The sequence below is a fragment of the Artibeus jamaicensis genome, unplaced genomic scaffold (assembly GCF_021234435.1).
Source record: "Artibeus jamaicensis isolate MK-2021 breed Jamaican fruit bat unplaced genomic scaffold, CSHL_Jam_final contig_585, whole genome shotgun sequence".
In the NCBI taxonomy this organism is placed as follows: Eukaryota; Metazoa; Chordata; class Mammalia; order Chiroptera; family Phyllostomidae; genus Artibeus; species Artibeus jamaicensis.
The window spans coordinates 16,835,686-16,852,937 of NW_026521894.1; the positions used below are offsets into that span (position 1 = coordinate 16,835,686).

General features: G+C 36.2%; 1 pseudogene; it reads left to right on the forward strand.

Annotated features, from left to right (window-relative positions):
• The window catches only part of LOC119050102 (40S ribosomal protein S10-like), a 43,358-nt pseudogene extending 28,637 nt beyond the window's left edge, over nucleotides 1–14,721 (forward strand).
• Nucleotides 14,722–17,252: the final 2,531 nt, after the last annotated feature.

Genomic DNA, 17,252 nt, shown 5'->3' on the forward strand with positions numbered 1-17,252 from the left:
AGATGGCATATTTGAATTATATGATTTTTGCCTTTAAAATGTTACTTTAAAGTATTGTTTTCAGCTCATTAAAGGCACCACAGGCTGGCAGAGCCTTGGGTGGTCCCTCGGTTCTATCTACTGCTTCAACAGAACAGACCCAGGGGTGCCCCTTCTTCCAGCCTCCAGCCACCCTCCAAGCACCTTTGGAACCACCTCAGCCATTCTCAACCTCCAAGACCAGCCAACACCAGTTTCTGACCTTAACTCTTTATTGCCAAAAAACCATGATCTCCCAAAGTCATCAGAATCATTCCACCCAGGTGGAGGCTGCTGCCAACTGCCAAGTCAACCTGTATCTGTGAGCCTCCTACACCTACCTCTCTCTGGGCTTCCATTTCCACCGCGACAATGTTCTGGAGGTTCTGGAGGGTGTGGGCCACTTCTTCTGCAAGTTGGCTGAGGGGATACAGGAGGTCACCAAGTGTCTGCTAAAGATGCAAAACCAGCTTGGTTGCCACGTTTATTTTCAGGACATGCATAACTCTTTCCATGATGAATGGGCTAAAACTCAGGATACAAAGGAAGCCTCCATGCCTTGGTGAGGAACCTGAGCCATTCCTTTTTGGATTTGGTTGCCTGGGTTCTACCCTCATAGATCCTCATCTCTGTGACTTTTGGAGAACCACTTCCTGGGTGAGGAGGCGATGAAACTCATCAAGAAGTTGGGTGACACCCGACTAACCTCAAAGTTTGGCTGGCCAGCCCCCCAGGCTGGGCTGGGCCTGTGTCTCTTCAGAAGGCTCACCCTCAAGCATGATTAGGAGGCTTTGGAGACCAGAGACCTTTGAGGAGAGAACACAGTGGGGTCCAAGTAGATTTTTTTAATGGCTTAGGTGCATTATATTGGTTTTCTTTTAAAATTCTTTTTTAAAAATGTGAAGGTAAAATCCTTGTTCCTAGTAGGAGAGTAAAAACCCTTTCTTTCTCACTCCCCAGAGCCCTCCACCTTTCCATGTTCATTCACTTGGTGTCTGGCTTTTGCCTGAGCATCTCCCTGAAACCACTAGGCATACTTTTAGTCACCCTGCATCCCACTCCCATGCATTGGACCAAATGGAAACAGTAAAACTTTTTGCAGAAAAAAAAATGCACCACAGGTCATGATAATTTAACTCTTATTCTGAAAAAGATAAAGAGCTATCAAATCAAATTACTGATCAGAAGATAGTCACATGGCCAGGCATGTTTTATTACAAATGTCATTTCGTCAATTGGATTATTGGACGAGGATAAGGATTGATCCAAGGGAAACTAGTTAGAAAATTACTCTAGACTCTATTCACTAAAATGGGAAGATTTATCCTCTTATATTTGCTACAGAAAATTCATCATCAATCTGTGGTAGTTTTGACTCTCATTAGAGTCTTCGATTTTTCCTTAGCATTTCCCTTTCTATACTTTTTTGCCTCATAGTTTCCTGAACCATGGGTTTAAAAATATATCCTATTTTGGACACCATTTTACAATATGCACCTTTGGAAGTATTAGCCTCACCTAGACATTTAAGAGACCCCAAGAGGCCAAATCAAGCAGGAAGTATACAAATCAGAAATATGGTGCACTCACAAGGAAGCATCAGGAGCATCTTTAAAAAAATCCTCACCCAAGAATATGTTTATTGATTTTAGAGAGAGAAGAAGAGAAGGAGGGAGGGAGGGAGAGAGAAGAAGAGTTACATTGATGTGACAGAGAAACATGGTTTGGTTGCCTCCTGTACATGCCATGACTGGGGATGGACCCACAACTTAGGTATGTACCATGAACAGGAATCAAACCCACAACCTTTTGGTGTACAGGACGATGCTCCCATCTACCAGGCCAGTAGGCTAAGGCAGGGCATCTTTTAAGTGGGTGCCTCTATTTCAGTTAACAAAGCAGATCAGGAACTAATTTTTTTTCCTTCCATTCACACTCTCACATGCCTGGTGATAACTCAGAAACTACACCATAAGGGTAAATATAAAGCCTCCCTTCTTACAGGCCAAACGTTTAAAAAATAAAATCAATGCCTCAAGAGCAGCTGATGGACGTAACTTCAAGGTATGGCCAAGGTCATGTCCAATGACAGGAACAGCCACACTCAGGGAAGCACAGAGCCTTGGCTTACCATAGTACAGGATGGTACGGCCAGTAATATAGGAATAAAAATATATACAAGGGTTTTGGAAATTTCTTAAGGAGAAAACAACATTGTCATTATTTGTAGAAGTTATTATAATTTCATAAAAATCAGCAGTCCATTAAAACTAGTTAGAATAGATCCCTGGGTGTGAAGGCAACTTAAAACAATCAATAGCATTTATGTCCAACAGAAATAATTAACTCTAAACATAATTATAAATAATGTATCTTTTGTATTAGCAAGAGGAAAGTATAAATTACTAAGATTCAACATGCCAAGAACTCTACAGAAAGAAAATGTAAAAACTCTTGTATAACATATTAAAATAGGCATAGAGAATACTACAGGTTTTTAGTTGAGACAAATAGTAAAAAATATGTCAATTCTCTACAAGTATATATATTAAGCTATGTAGTTCAAAGTAGATTTCATAAAAAATGTAATAATTTTGTCCAAAATGTTTATTTAAAAATAAATGTCTATAAAAAAGTTGTCAATTCTAAAAGAAACAAGGGCAAAGATGGCTTGGTCTTCCATCTTCACATGTTTTGGTAACATATTTCATGTCTATATGAATTCTGCCGCTATGATGTATCAAATTATTAATTGACATTTTTTGAAAAATATTTTTTGTGTTCCTTTTTATAAGCAATGGCTGGCTTTGGAATTATTCAGTATTTTTTCACAATATGTATTGATTCAGAAGCGCCCCCAGCAGAAACTGATTTACCCATTATTAGCTGTCAAGTGTATGTCTTCACGATTCCATGTTCAACCCTGCCTGCAAAACAAGAGCCCTCATCGCTGGGCGGTATCCACTCTTGTTGTTACAGACAAAGGCCTGGTGATTTCTTTGAAGAACCATCTGGTCTGAGGTCTGCACTCCAATCATTTATTTCTAAATACCTTTTCTCCCTTCAGTCTGACTCACTGTGTGTAGCGGGAGCCTTTCCTGGCCTTGTTTAGAGTCACAGAGGCTCTTATTTTTGTGGGACATGGCAATCGCTTTGCTCATCCTATTTTTCTTTGTTGTCATGATGTGAGTTCTGAGCAGAAAAAAATCTTATTTTATCTTTGACATATTAAAACTTGAAGCTTTCCAGCTTCAAGACCCCTTGTCACATAGTCAAATATAAATCTTCAATAACTGCATATACTCAGGTTATTAACCACTTTAATCAGAACTCTTTTCTTCACGTAGTTCCATTCAATGCAATAATCAACTAAAATTCTATTCTACAGTGAAAGAATGGTCAGTTCTTAATTTCACAATGAATAAGGTTGAGAAAGATTAGACAAATCATGTCTGTTCCTGAATTTTCTTTTTTGCATCTGGAGACTAATCAAATTGCAGACTTTTATACTGGAAAAATCCTGGGAGAACGTCCATTTTTCTTCCTTTCCTTTTCTTCTCCTTTCATCTACCCTCCTCCCTGCCTGAGGCCTCTTTAGAGCATCTTTATTTTTACATGAGTGCACTGATGTATTGCCTGAATATGAAGTGAAACTCTCTAATATTTTGAAAAAATACAATAAGTTTCTTAATAATTACTACTAAAGTTTTTATTCTCATTAATACATACAGTGATTGTCAAAAATGAGTTATTTTTATATGTGCCAGAGTACAACAACTACTAGTAATAAAAATAACACATACATATTTTTGTTAAGATTGTGCTAACCCCAATTTAAAATCCCTTACATAACCCTGACTGGTGTAGCTCAGTGGTTTGAGCACAGGCCATGAACCAAAGGGTTGCGGGTTTCATTCCCAGTCAGGGCACATGCCTGGGTTGCAGGCCAGGTCTACAGCAGGGGCCGCATGAGCAGCAACCACACATTGATGCTTCTCTCCCTCTCATTCTCCCTCTCTTCTTTTCTCTCTATAAATAAATAAATAAAATCTTCAAAAAATTTTTTACATAATTAACATTCAGTTTTTGTTGGCACCTTGTATAATGTATACAAAATGTGTATCACCGTTATGCAGATTAGCAAACTAAGGCACAGTGAGTAACTTACCCTAAGCCAACTGTTGATAACTGGCCAAGCTGGACTCAAACCAGGCAATGCTTTACTCTGTTTCCTCTCTAAGCACCATGCAAAATGCTTTAAAGGAAACGTGGACTCTCACATGTCACACCAGAACTGCATTTTACAGACAAGGCAACTAAACTTAGAAGTTAACTAACTTATTTATAGTTACACAATTCGAAAGCAAACCATTTTATATTCCAAACAAATCTCAAGTTCTGTTGCTTTTATTGGTTATAGACAGACAGATATCCTTACCTACTTTGTAAATGGATTATTTAAATATTTGGATGCAGCTTGCCTAAATCTAGAGGGTAATTTATATTTTTGGTGAGTTGGCCCAGATCTTCATTTTTATAGGAAATAGAACATGGACTATATCATCTTGCTCAAATATATGTATTTAATACTAAGGATGAAATAAACATTCATTAGAAAGTTCATTTGTACATACTGCCTATCCAGTTATATTTTTGACATCTGTAATATATCTTTCTTGTGAATCTGAACAAAACATTGATAATTTTATTCAAATATACTGTCTTAGATTCTTAAAATAGTCCCCTTGATAAAAAGTTCATCTTTCATAAATATGGAGCATGTATTTCTCAACAGTAAAGTTAAGAGATTAAGGGTATTTGTTCCTAAGTTTTTTCTTTATAATGAATGTGAGACTAAATAACCTTTTTACAAGAGAGTAGAAGGGCAAAATCATTTTTACTTTTTGCAATAAAACAATTTGTAGCAATAATTCTTTTCTGTCTTTCTAGCTACAATGTCAGGCCTTAAAGCACTTTTGGGAAGCCACTTTAAAATTCCGCAGCTGTGTAAAAGCTTCTTGGTTTGCTATGGGCATCTAAATGAGGAGACCTCTGGAAGGGAAATTGTTTCAAACTGTCTTCCATTCTGGACAGCCACATGGATTTAGTAGATGAAAAATAGTTGAAAAAATGTTTCATATTTCTGTAAAAAAAATGGACAGTTGGCCAGTAAAATCCCCTTATTTAGAAGATACCAAAAGATCATCTTTGCTCAGGTTTCGAAATGAAGTTATATTAAACAAAATAATTGTATCAGTTTTGCATTTAATATGATAGTCTGGATTAAATATAAACTATCACTGTTATTTCCAAAGAGTATTTTTAGGAGGTAAGAATTTTAATGATCATACTAGTGAATCACATTCTATTGATTCACAGGTTTACTAGTTATCATAGATTTCTGCTTAAAAGTTAATTACGTGTCAATACAGAGCATTCTTTCATGAAATTAAAAATGACAGGTTTTAGGAGTTTTTTCCTTTTAAAGAAGTTTTTATGACTCCATGCATTATTTCCTAATTATTTTTCAGTATTACTTTTTAGTGCAGGCTTGATAGTCATAAGACAAATGATGTTTGTAATTTATTTTTAAAAACTCTTGCCTTAGATTAAGTTTCTTGTCTCTACATTGATGCTATCTGATGGTTTAATTTTAGGGATACTTAATTTAAGGAGTAGGGGAGAATGTAGTTCCATCTACACAAGAATAGTGTGATATGTAATGAATAAAAGGAGGGAAGGTCTTAACATTGATGAATCCACATTTTTATTTCCATGGATACAAGAATATGTGCCAGACAATCTTCCAGATGACAGTTATATCTGCTGATACTTTGGAATTCAGCCTCTTACTGAGATGCTCCTTTCAAACTAGTCACTGTCACTAGGAATGGCACATTACCAAAAGCATGATTCAAGTCATAGCTGAGAAAGATTAATGTACAATGACAACTGGGAACTCTAGGAGACTTTGGGGATAGAGAAGGTTAATTGGAAACGCTGAAATTATTGTTCATTAATTTAATAAACTGAAGTGCTTTTCATTGTTAAGAGTAGATTTCATTACTTTTTCCACCTAAAAATGCCTGCAGTTGACTTAGGGAGATTCATTTTATATATGAAAATAAATGGATATATAAAACTATAAAAGAAAGTGAGAGAAACAGAAGTGACATCTGAATTGCTTTCTAATTCTAGAATAAATAATTCATATTTATTTGATAACTAATATCTGGAGCTCATTATGTTTTTATAAATTGTGTTTGCAGAGTCTAATTATTCTACAGTGTTAAACACATAACAACAATTAGCAATAAATTGCACATTCCCTAAGTAGACTCTATAAAATGTGTTTTATAAAACAAGTGTCAGTGATCATATAAATATGAGAAACATTGAAACAATGCCTTTCTTATAAAAAGTTACAATGCTCATTAACATTCATAAACTATATATAATCCCAAATTTCTTATTCTCTCACCATTGAATGTGTTTTCCTATCAACATCTAATGAGAAATGAGAAAACACAATTTGATAAAATTAGATTATTCAAACTAATTCAAATATTTCTATCAATTCTCTTTAGATAAATCTCTTCAGAAAAAGTAGAAGAAACAACACAAATAAAACCTTTAAATCTAAAATGCTTTGACTCATTCAAAAACAATAAAAAGAACACATAAACTGAGATTGCAACATAAAAACTTTTTATAGATTATGGGTCTTATTTCATTTTAATCAAATTAAAAGAAAAAGATAAAGAAAATCTTAATAAATCAACTTCTGTAAATATTCAATTTACATTTGGAATCAAGGCTAGCTAATTAAAATTTTAATTTGTTTTGTCTAGTTTATCATTTGTATTGGCATCATCTAATGCCTCTAAGTTTAGTTTCTGTTTCTAGAAACTCAGTTGACACTGATTATCATAAGACAAAAGATTTACATTAAGATCAACTGAAACATACTTTCAGCAATTCCAGGGCTATAAACTTATTTTCTGTCTTCCCTTAAAATGTCTTTGAATTTTAGTTTGTGTAAATAGCACAAACAAATAATTTAAAATCTCCCCCAAATATCATGAGCTAACTTCTTGAATAATCCACCTTTGTGCCACATATGTGAAGTTTTACAATGAAGTAAATATCCTTATGTATATCTGCCTATTTCTGTCCTCTCTGAAATCCCATTTTTATGTTCTGCTCATTTGTCTTTCCCTGTGATAACACATACATTTTATTATCATAGATGAATAGATACTTTGACATTAGAATCAGAAAACTTGTATCTTTGTTTTTAATTTCCTAAATTGTTCTTTTTATTTTTGAATATATTTTCAAGATCAAGTCAATATCTTCCAAAATATTTTGTTTAATTTCTTATTAAATTATCATTGCATTTATTGATCAGTTTGGATAAAGATAATGACACGACATTACTGAAGGAGTCTCAGATGTGAAAGGATACATAAACATAATAGTAAAATAGTAATTCTTTCTTATTGACATCCTCTTTACATTCTTCAATAGAGTTTTAAAACTTCTTTATACAACTTTAGTTAATTTGAGTTTCCTTGAGTATTGGTTGCTATTATAAATGACTACACTTTTTAAATATACACAGTTTATTTCTAATATAAATGCAATTTGTTAATTTTCCCATATTTGATCTTTTATTCATTTAGATGACTAAATTATGACCTACAATAGCTTGGCAAATGATTGTTATGTAAATAAATAAAAATTGAATATCAATTTTTATAAACCCTTTTCTTTCCCAATATTTAGTATTTTTATTATTATTCTTATCTTATTGTTTTGGCTAATTTTTTTGCCTAATTAAATGCACATTTATTTTTACATTCTTATATCTTTTTAAACTATTTTATTGATTATGCTATTAAAGTTGTCTCAGTTTTTCCCCTTTTGATCACTTTACACAGTACTCCCACTTCTTCAGACAATCCCCACATTATTGTTCATGTTAATGAGTCATGCATGTAATTTTTTTGGCTACTCCACTCCCTATACTGTACTTTACAACTCCATGGCTATTCTGCAACTACTTATTTCCACTTCCTAATTGCCTCACTCTTTATCCATTCCCCGATACTCCCCTCCAAACTGGCAACCATCAAAACGCTCTCTATTTCCATGATTCTGTCTCTGTCCTTCTTTGCTTAATTGTTTTCTTTATTAGGTTCAATTGTCTATAGATATGTAAAGTTATTGCCATTTTATTTTTCATAGTTTTGATCTTCTCCTTTTTCTTATATAAGTTCCTTTAACATTTCATATAATAATGGTTTGGTGATGATGAACTTCCTTAGTTTTTTTCTGTCTGGGGACACTCTTAATCTGCCCTTTGATTTCAAATGATATCTTTGCTGGGTGGCACAATCTTGGCTGTTGGTACCTGCTTTTCATGACTTTGAATATTTCTTGCTAATTCCCTTCTAGCCTGCAAAGTTTCTTTTGAGAAATCAGCTGACAGTCTAATGGAAACTCCCCTGTAGGTAATTAACTGCTTTTCTCTTAATGGTTTTAATATTATCTCTTTATTTTTAACCCTTGTCATTTTAATTATGATGCATCTTGGAATGAGCTGTTTGCATTCATTTGTTTGGGACTCTCTCTGTTTCCAGGGCCTTATACAACTATTTCTGTCATCAAGTTAGAGAAGTTTTCTTCCATTATTTTTCAAACATATCTAATTTCTTGCTTTTTCTCTTCTCCTTTGTAATCCCTATGACGCTAATGTTGGAATGTTTGAAGTTGTTCCAGAGGCTGCTTACACTGTACTCATTTTGGGGGGATTCTTTTTTCTTATTGTTATTCTGATTGGCTATTTTTGCTTCCTGATGTTACAAATCATTGGTATGATTCTCAGCTTCATCCACTGCTCTGCTATTTTCCTATCAGTTGTTCTTTATTTCAATTAGTTTATCTTTAATTTTTGACGGGATCTTTTTCATGCTGTTGAGGTCCTCACAACATTCTCTGAGCATCCTGATAACCAGTGTTTTGATCTCTGCATTTTATAGATTGCATATGTCCACTTCGTTTAGTTCCTTTTTCTGGAGCTTTGATCTATTTTTTCATTTGGGCTATGTTTCTTTGTTTCCTCACTTTGTCAACCTCACTCTGTTTCTATCTAGTAGATAGAGTTGCTATGACTCCTTGTCTTGGTAGTATGGCCTAATGTAGTAAGTGTCCTATAGGGTCAAGTGGCACAGCCTCCATCATCACTCAAGTTAGATACTTGAGGTGTGCCCTCCTTGTGCGCTGACTATATGCTCTTCTTTTAGTTGAGCCTTGGTTGCTGTTGGAAGGTCAATGAGAGGGATTTACCCAGGCCAGACAGCATCAAGGACTGGCTGTGTCCACTGACCACCAAGCTCTGTCCTCCTGGAACGATCAGTTCTGCAGGGGCAGGATAATGGTGCTCTGATGTGGTCTGCAGGTATCCACTGAGTGTACAAGCTCTGGGTTTCCAGGGTGGTGCAGGCCAAGGTCAACCCCAACCTATGGTCTGCCCAGGGCCATCCTTCATGAGCTATAAAGAAATTTGAGACGGTTGCTACTTGAGCTGGGCTTGGAGTTTCCCAGGTGAAACCAGACTGTGAATCTAGGCCGGCTGCTGCCAGTGCTGTGCCTGGGGCCACTTAGCAAGAGATACAGGGTCTGAGGACTCCCTTAGACTGGCTGTTGCTTGTTTGAGAGGATTTAGGAAGTTCTGAAGCATGAGCCAAGACCATTTATATGAAAAAGTCCCTGTTAACAGTTTGGGTGGGCCCATGAATTGGATGGAATGAAGTCTCAAGAGAATCTTCAAGGTACAGCAAACAGTGTTAGCCAGGTTGAAGGAGTCTCAGATACGGTACATGCCTGCTGGCTCTGTGGCTTTGCCAGGGTGGGGAGAGAGTTCAGTAAAAGGGCAATGGCCTCTGCCCACCTTTCTGTCTCCCAGTTCTCACCTTGATGACAGGCACTTGCTTCAGTTCCTCCCTGTATGCCACTGTTGCCTATGAAGCTGGTACCTCTGTGCTGGAGCCCAGAAAGAGCTAGTCTGAGTAAATCTGCATGTGGGTCCTTTAAGAGGAACTGCATGGACTCCAGTAGTTTCTTCCACAAGCTCAATCCCCACTGATTTTTCAGCCAGACTTTATAGGGAATTATCTTCCTGTCTCTGGTACCCTGGGCTGGTGGGACTGTTGTGGGACTGGAACTCCTCGCTCCCAAGACAGTCCTCTCAAATTTTTAGCCACCACACATGGGTGTGGGACCAGCTCATTCCACGTGCCTGCCCTTCCACCTCTTCTAGCAGTCTGGATGGATCTGCTTTCTTTAATCCTGTAGTTGTCAAATTTCCTTTCAACTCGATTTCTGTTTGTTCTGAGTGATGGTTGTTTTATAATTTAGTTGTAATTTTCATTGGTTGTTTGAGGAGGCAAGCCATGTTTACCTAATCTGACATCTTGCCTGGAAGATTTCCTTATATAACACTAAAAGGTGAGAGATAAAATCAAGAATTCCTATTCTGATCCAGATTCTATGGTCACCAATTTAATGTCATAACTAAACATGATATTTGCTTTAGATTTGGGGTTTTAATCTTTAGCATGGTGCAAAATATCTTTTCCCTATTTCTATTTTCCTAAATTTTTAAATAGCAATAGAATATTAATAATATCAAATGTTTTTGGTATAAAATGACATGCTTATTTTTCCTTTCCTTAGTCTAACCTGTAGTAAATTATGAGTCTATTTTCTATGTCGAGACATCCCTATTTATCAGATAAACACTACTTGCCAAATAAATTTGGGTAATGTTTTATTATAAATTTAACTTAAGGCGTTTTTGCCTCATAAAGAGATTTGATAGTTGCTTTTATTTTGGGTCCCCTGGGTATCTTTGTATAAATAGGAAATAACAGGTTCTACATAGGATATAATAGATGAGTAACTTGATACAACTCATCTAAAACCGTCCTGTTTCAGAAGCTTGATCTTTAATTTCTCCTCTGCTTTTTGTTGGATTTGTGCTCTTTATTTCTCCTAAGTCAATGTGGCATTTGTGTGTTTCTGGGAAGAGGACTAATTTATCTTAAGTTTAATACTTATTTTAATAAAATATTATAAATAACTTTCTTATATGATTATTTCTTTTTTCATAAAGGTGATTTGTGCTTACCTTCTTTATTATTTTCAGTAGTCAGTCCATTTTCTGAAGGAGTCAGAGAAGAAGTTTTGGTTCTTATTGATTAACTTTGTTCTCTTGTATTGCACTATTACTTTTATTTCTGTTTTATGTTTATTAAACATATTTCTGTTTTATGTTTATGTTTTATGTTTATGTTTATTTCTGTTTATGTTTATTAATCTTCCCTGATGTGTGGGCTTTTTAAAAATTTAAATCTTAGGTATTTTCCTCACTCTTTTTGTTTTTGTTTTTATTGTGTTTTTTAATCAAGGATTTCAGGGTTATGATTTTTTCACTGTGTATTGCTTTAGAAACCCAAAATAGGTTTTCTATTTTGGTCTGGGTTATTTAGTTATGAATGGTAGAAACTTATATGTATTTTTAAATGAAAGATTTTTATTGTGGTTTAGAATTGTGGATATTTAGTCAGGTTCTCTATAGACATGCAATTTTTCTAATTTGATTTTATGTTTTCTGAAAAAGATTGTCGGTTACATTTTACATTTTATATCAACTTTTGAATTGTATATTCTGAAGTTAAATTGTTAAGAATATTACTGTTTATTATCAAATGTTTTTTATGTATTTTTATTAATTTAAAATAACCCACTTTATTCCTTCTGAGAATTTGAATTAATCCTATTTCATTTGACAGTATTATTATTGCACTGAAATTTTTACTATTATCATTTATTTTCCCTTTAATTTTAAACCATCAGTGGCATTTGTATTTTATTATTATGTCTTCAAACAGCACACAGATGAAGTACATGTGTATAATATGATAGTATATAATGTAATGTAGTGCAATTAATAGAATAGAATAGAGTAGAATAGAATAGAAAATACATGCACATACATACATATAATTTCTACAACTTTAATAGGTAACTTTAACCCCGGTATCTTTTGTGGGAGTCTATTCTGCCTAAAACATTTAGCTATTTAGTATTTCTAGTCATTAAATGATGGATCTTTGTGATTATTTTAATATGTTTTTTTTGTGCTCCTAAAATTTGAAGGTTAATATCTTCAATTAATTTGAACATGTTCTAGACATAATTTCTTCAAAGTTTTTTTCCCTTTCATTCTTCCTTATCTTTGCCTGGAACTCTGCCACTTACTTGTTGGGAGGCTAATTTGTCTTCACCCATTTGTCTTTCTGTTCCCAGGGCTGGATCATTTTTATGCATTTCACTTTGAGTTTTCTGAATTTTCTGCCATTTCTAACCTGTATTGAGGCTATGTAATGAGTTTCCACTTGCTTCTTCTTCATATTTATCAATTCTATATTGAGATTCCATATTTGTTGAATCATTACCCTCATAATTTCCTTTCTCTTTTTATCATACATTTCTTTAATTTTTTAGCAGATTTATAAAACATATTTTGCAATTGTTGTTAAGTAATTTCAACACCTGAGCTTCTTATGGTCAAATTCCATTGACTATTTTTTTCCTGAGTATGCTTCACATTATTCCATTTTTCATATCTTTGTTGAAAATAGGACATTTTAGGTAATATGTTGAAACAACTCTGTATTCGCAATTTTCTTTCTAACTATTATTGTTATTTTCAACAATTGCCTGCACTAAAACTCCAAAGTCTGTCTCCTCTAAAAAGTAGATGCCTCCAATAATTTGATCTTTTAATTATTGTTGTTCTTTATTTTTCTTTTTATAGCTATTTTCTGAGGTATTACCCTTTGTATCACTTTGTTCGGTTATTACATAAGGAATGGAGCTGAAGTTTTCCTGAAAACTGAAAGGCTTCCATACAATACTGATTGATCTGTGTGTGCACTGAGAGCATATTCAAACTTTATCCAGTTCTTAAAATATCCTTTTACTTTGTCCACTGGTCTTTTTAGTGCCTCTACAGTGCAGGAGTGCTGTTTCTCGAACAACCAGGTAGCTGGAGCTACCATTACAAAATACCATAGAATAGATGGTTTTAAAAAATGTTAATTTTCTCCCAGTTCTGGGGGTTAGAAGTCTAAGATTAAGAAGTTGGTAGGTTTGGTTGCTCCTGGAGCCTCTTGCTATGGCTTGCAAATGGCCACCTTCTAACTGTGTCCTCACGTAGTTTTTTCTCCGTACAAGTGCATCTCTGGTGTCCCTCCCTTCTCTTATAAGTACATCAGTCACATTGGCTTCTGATCCAATTATACGACTTAATTTTACTTTAATTATCCCTTTAAAGTCTCAGCTGAAAGAGAGATTTCCACTTTTCCTTTCCAGCTTAGCCATTTATGAATTCATGTAAAGAGGGAGTAATGGTGGTAAAGGAAGATGTTGACATGCCTAAATAGCCCGAGCTGGCAGACAAAAATGTGCTTGACCTTCATGTCATGGAGGCCATGCAGTCTCACAAAACATGCGTCTACACAACACTTTGCCTGGAGACATTTCTACTGGTTCCTTACCAACAAGGGCATCCAGTATCTTCGTGATTACTGCCACCTGACCCCTGAGCTTATGCCTGCCACTTTGCTCTGTAGCTGGCCTGAGACTGGCTATTGTGAGCATCTGTTTGTGATATAGTCTTTCCTATAAGTCAGCCAGGCATCTGCTTGGCTAGCTGCCTACTGAGCAGCCCAGCACCAAGGAACAGACAAGAGTCACACAACATAACTATACTATTCACTCAGCTTTTATTGAATGTAGGTTCACTCAGAGAATTGATGTCCTACTAACCCTCTAACAATCTTAAGAGAAATATAACACACACACAGCAATCAATAGGGCATAATGAACCTGAGTCCCAGAGTGTCAGTCAGCTTGTTCAGGTGACAGCAAGGTAGGCAAAGGAGTCATTAACATCTTGCAAGAAAAAATTTCCAGAGCCAGATAAGCAGCAGGGCAGATGAAATCCTCAATCCAGCAGGGCAGAGCATCCAGCAGCCAATGCCAAGGGAGATCAGTGTGGAATGGGGCAGCCCTCTGATGTATGGAGCAGTGGTCTGGAGTCTGCCTCAGCTAGACTCTTGAAAGTGATGCACTCTACCCTTCTGGGTCTCTTGATAGTTGCCTTGGCACCCCTGATGGCAAAGGGGGAACTTCCCCAGGAGCCTGTCTATGGGTGGTCCTGCTCTGCAGACACAGCTGTTCTGGTCACGTGTGCAGATATCATAGATGTGTCTCCTGGCCAGATGTGTCTAGCATGACTTAGGTAGTTTCCCTCTTGAACCAAAGTGTCATGGCTGATGTCAGCCATCTTGGTTGACATGATTGATTCCATTTTGTTTTAAACACATTATGCTAACTCGATTCAACATAATTTTCTGGTCCTGCTCTCCACACTGGTAGGCCAGGGCTCAGAAGTCTGGAGGGTGAGTGGCCTGCGAGACAGACTCACAGGAGGGGGAGCCCACAAAAGCACCTGTAGCAGGAGTGCTGTGCCCCACTGGTGCTGACAAGAAAGCCATGCTGGGGGCTGGGTCAGCAACTGAGTTCCAGTTTAAAGGCAGATTAGGTCATAGATATGAACCACCTCAGTAAAGTTGGATGACATTAATTTAATTTGGGCCATGTCAGGGTTCATGAGTATGTGACACACTCAAATGGGGATATAAAATAGACCCTGGACTTTATTTTTCTTAAACCAAGAGGAGAAGCCAGGGCTAACATAAAATAGAAGAGGAACCTATAAAATTAGTAAAGATGATGTGGAAAAAAACTATATATAGAAGAGAAAATAACCTAGGACTTATGTTGAAGAAATTAAACATTTAAGAGGTGATTGGATGAGAAACAACTAGCAAAATGGGTGAAATAGAGCAGCTAGTGAAATAGCGATAGTAACAAGAAAACAAAACAAAACCTTCACATAAATAAAGAGGAAAGTGTTTTGCTGTGAAAGCCAGTGAACAAGTTGGCTTAAAGAAGAAGCACGTGATGAGCGAACGTAGTTACTAGAAATCCACAGGAGAGTCCTTGCGCCAACCATTGCTACCAATATTTTCTTACCTCTTGCCTAACCTATGTAATAACCATGTAGAGGTGGCAAAGTTTTACCCCTGTCCTCAGAATCTTCAGCTGCACCTGAGAACTACATGGACATGAGCCAGGTTAACAGGGGAAGAACATACAAATCCACACAAGATTTATGAGACATTGGAGTCCCCAAAAGGAAATAAAGCCCTAAAGAAGATGCAGAACATAAATGATTTTGTATCAGGTCAAACAAAGAGAGTCAATTGTGGAAAAGTAACTAAAATATATGAATGGCTAAAGGAAGGTAAGATGATTTCAATAAGGTCTGCTTGTGCAGAATTCTTTCAGTCTCTATTTCTGACCCTTGATAATAAGAGTATTTCTTTTCTTCTGGTAGAGAGAGGGAAGCTTTCCTGTGGGAGTTTATCTCCTATTTTCAGGATGAAAAGAAAGAAATCAGAGTGCCATTTTCCTATCAGCTGTTTTCCAAGTACCTTTAGTATTGGGGACCACTCTGTGTGGTTTCAGAGATTGTAGCCCCATGAGATAAAGCTCTGAAAGGGGCTGGTAAATCTCCCTGGAAAACCAGGTAATAATGCAGATGGCAGGCATGACTCAATTCTTATACGTGAGGATTCCCATGAGAATCAGGCCTAAAATGTACATTTATGTCCTTTGAAGCCTGCTCTGCCCAGCAATAAGCCCTGTCAGTATAACCCAGATGTTTCAGTTCAAGGCATAAGGAGTGAAACTCCCTACTTGATGATATATGCCTTTACAACCATCTGGTATCTGCATGTCTTGCAGACCATGACCTGAAAAGATTTCTGTGTTTCTTCAATTGTTTTCTATAGCTAGTGTTAGTTTTTTCTCACTATAGCCTTTTGGACATTGATTGATAAGCTATGTACGTGTGCTGTATTCCCCTGCAACTTGCAACCCTAATAAAATACGTGTTAGAGAAGGGCTCCGGGCATTCTCCACTAGAGGGAATCACCACCCACTTCTCCACCAGAACAGGAAGATTGTGTCTAGGAGGACTCTTTATTCTCATCCAAGGTGGCTGGGAGAATTTTGCTGGCCAGAGTTCCCCACACTTTAGATCAAAATAATTCAACTGCCAAATGACATTTTGGGGTGGCATATTCTTCCACCCTTCAGTTGCCTAACTGGTTACACTGCTTCTACTCTAGGTTTCTCAGAACAAATTTTTCAAACCAAGCAAGAATGATATTTTAATAATGTCAATTTTTTAAATGTGAATTAAATCAGTTTAATCACCTACTCTAAACCTTCAGTGCTTTCTTGTGACACTTGTAATAAAGTACACACTGCTTACCAGGAACTTTCTATCCTTTGATATTCTCTCTGAATTTGTTTCTTTATCCCCTTTGCTCCCTGTGTTCTAGCCACAGTGATCTCAATGCTAGTAATGGACAGGCCAATCACATTTCCAGCTCTAGCCCTTTGTACATAGTTTCTTTGCTAAACTGATTGCAAAAATGGCTGCAATTGTTTACTCCTCTCTTTGTATATATGCCCTTTGTAAAATGATCTGCAGCTCATTTAATTAAGAGATAGATCCTCTTTCTTTCACACTTTAACTTTGGTTTGACTTCGTGATTTTCTTAGGCCAAAAGAATGTAACAAAAGTATGAAAGGGTGCTCAGTTAAGAATCTAGGTACCTTTTGATGTGCAAATGCTTTTTGGTTTGATGTAGTCCTTTTTGTTTATTTCTTCCTGTATTTTCCTTGCCCCAGGAAACATATTGGTTAAAATGTTGCTATGAGAGATGGTTAGATTTTACTGCCTATTTTTCTCATAGGATCTTAATGGTTTTCAATTTAAGACTTAAAAAGTCTCTTTTTAATGAACACTTTTATTGTTGTTCCAGTACAGTTTTCTGCCTTTTCCCCTCAGCCCTCCCCACCACCCTCACCTGTTTCCACCCCCCTCGTTACTGTCCATGTGTCCTTGACAATTGTTCCTGCAAACCCTTCACCCTTTTCCTCTATAATCCCCTCCCCTCTCCCTCTGGAAAGTCTTTTATCTATTTTGAGTTTATTCTTGTGTATGGTATAAATTGCTGGTCTGG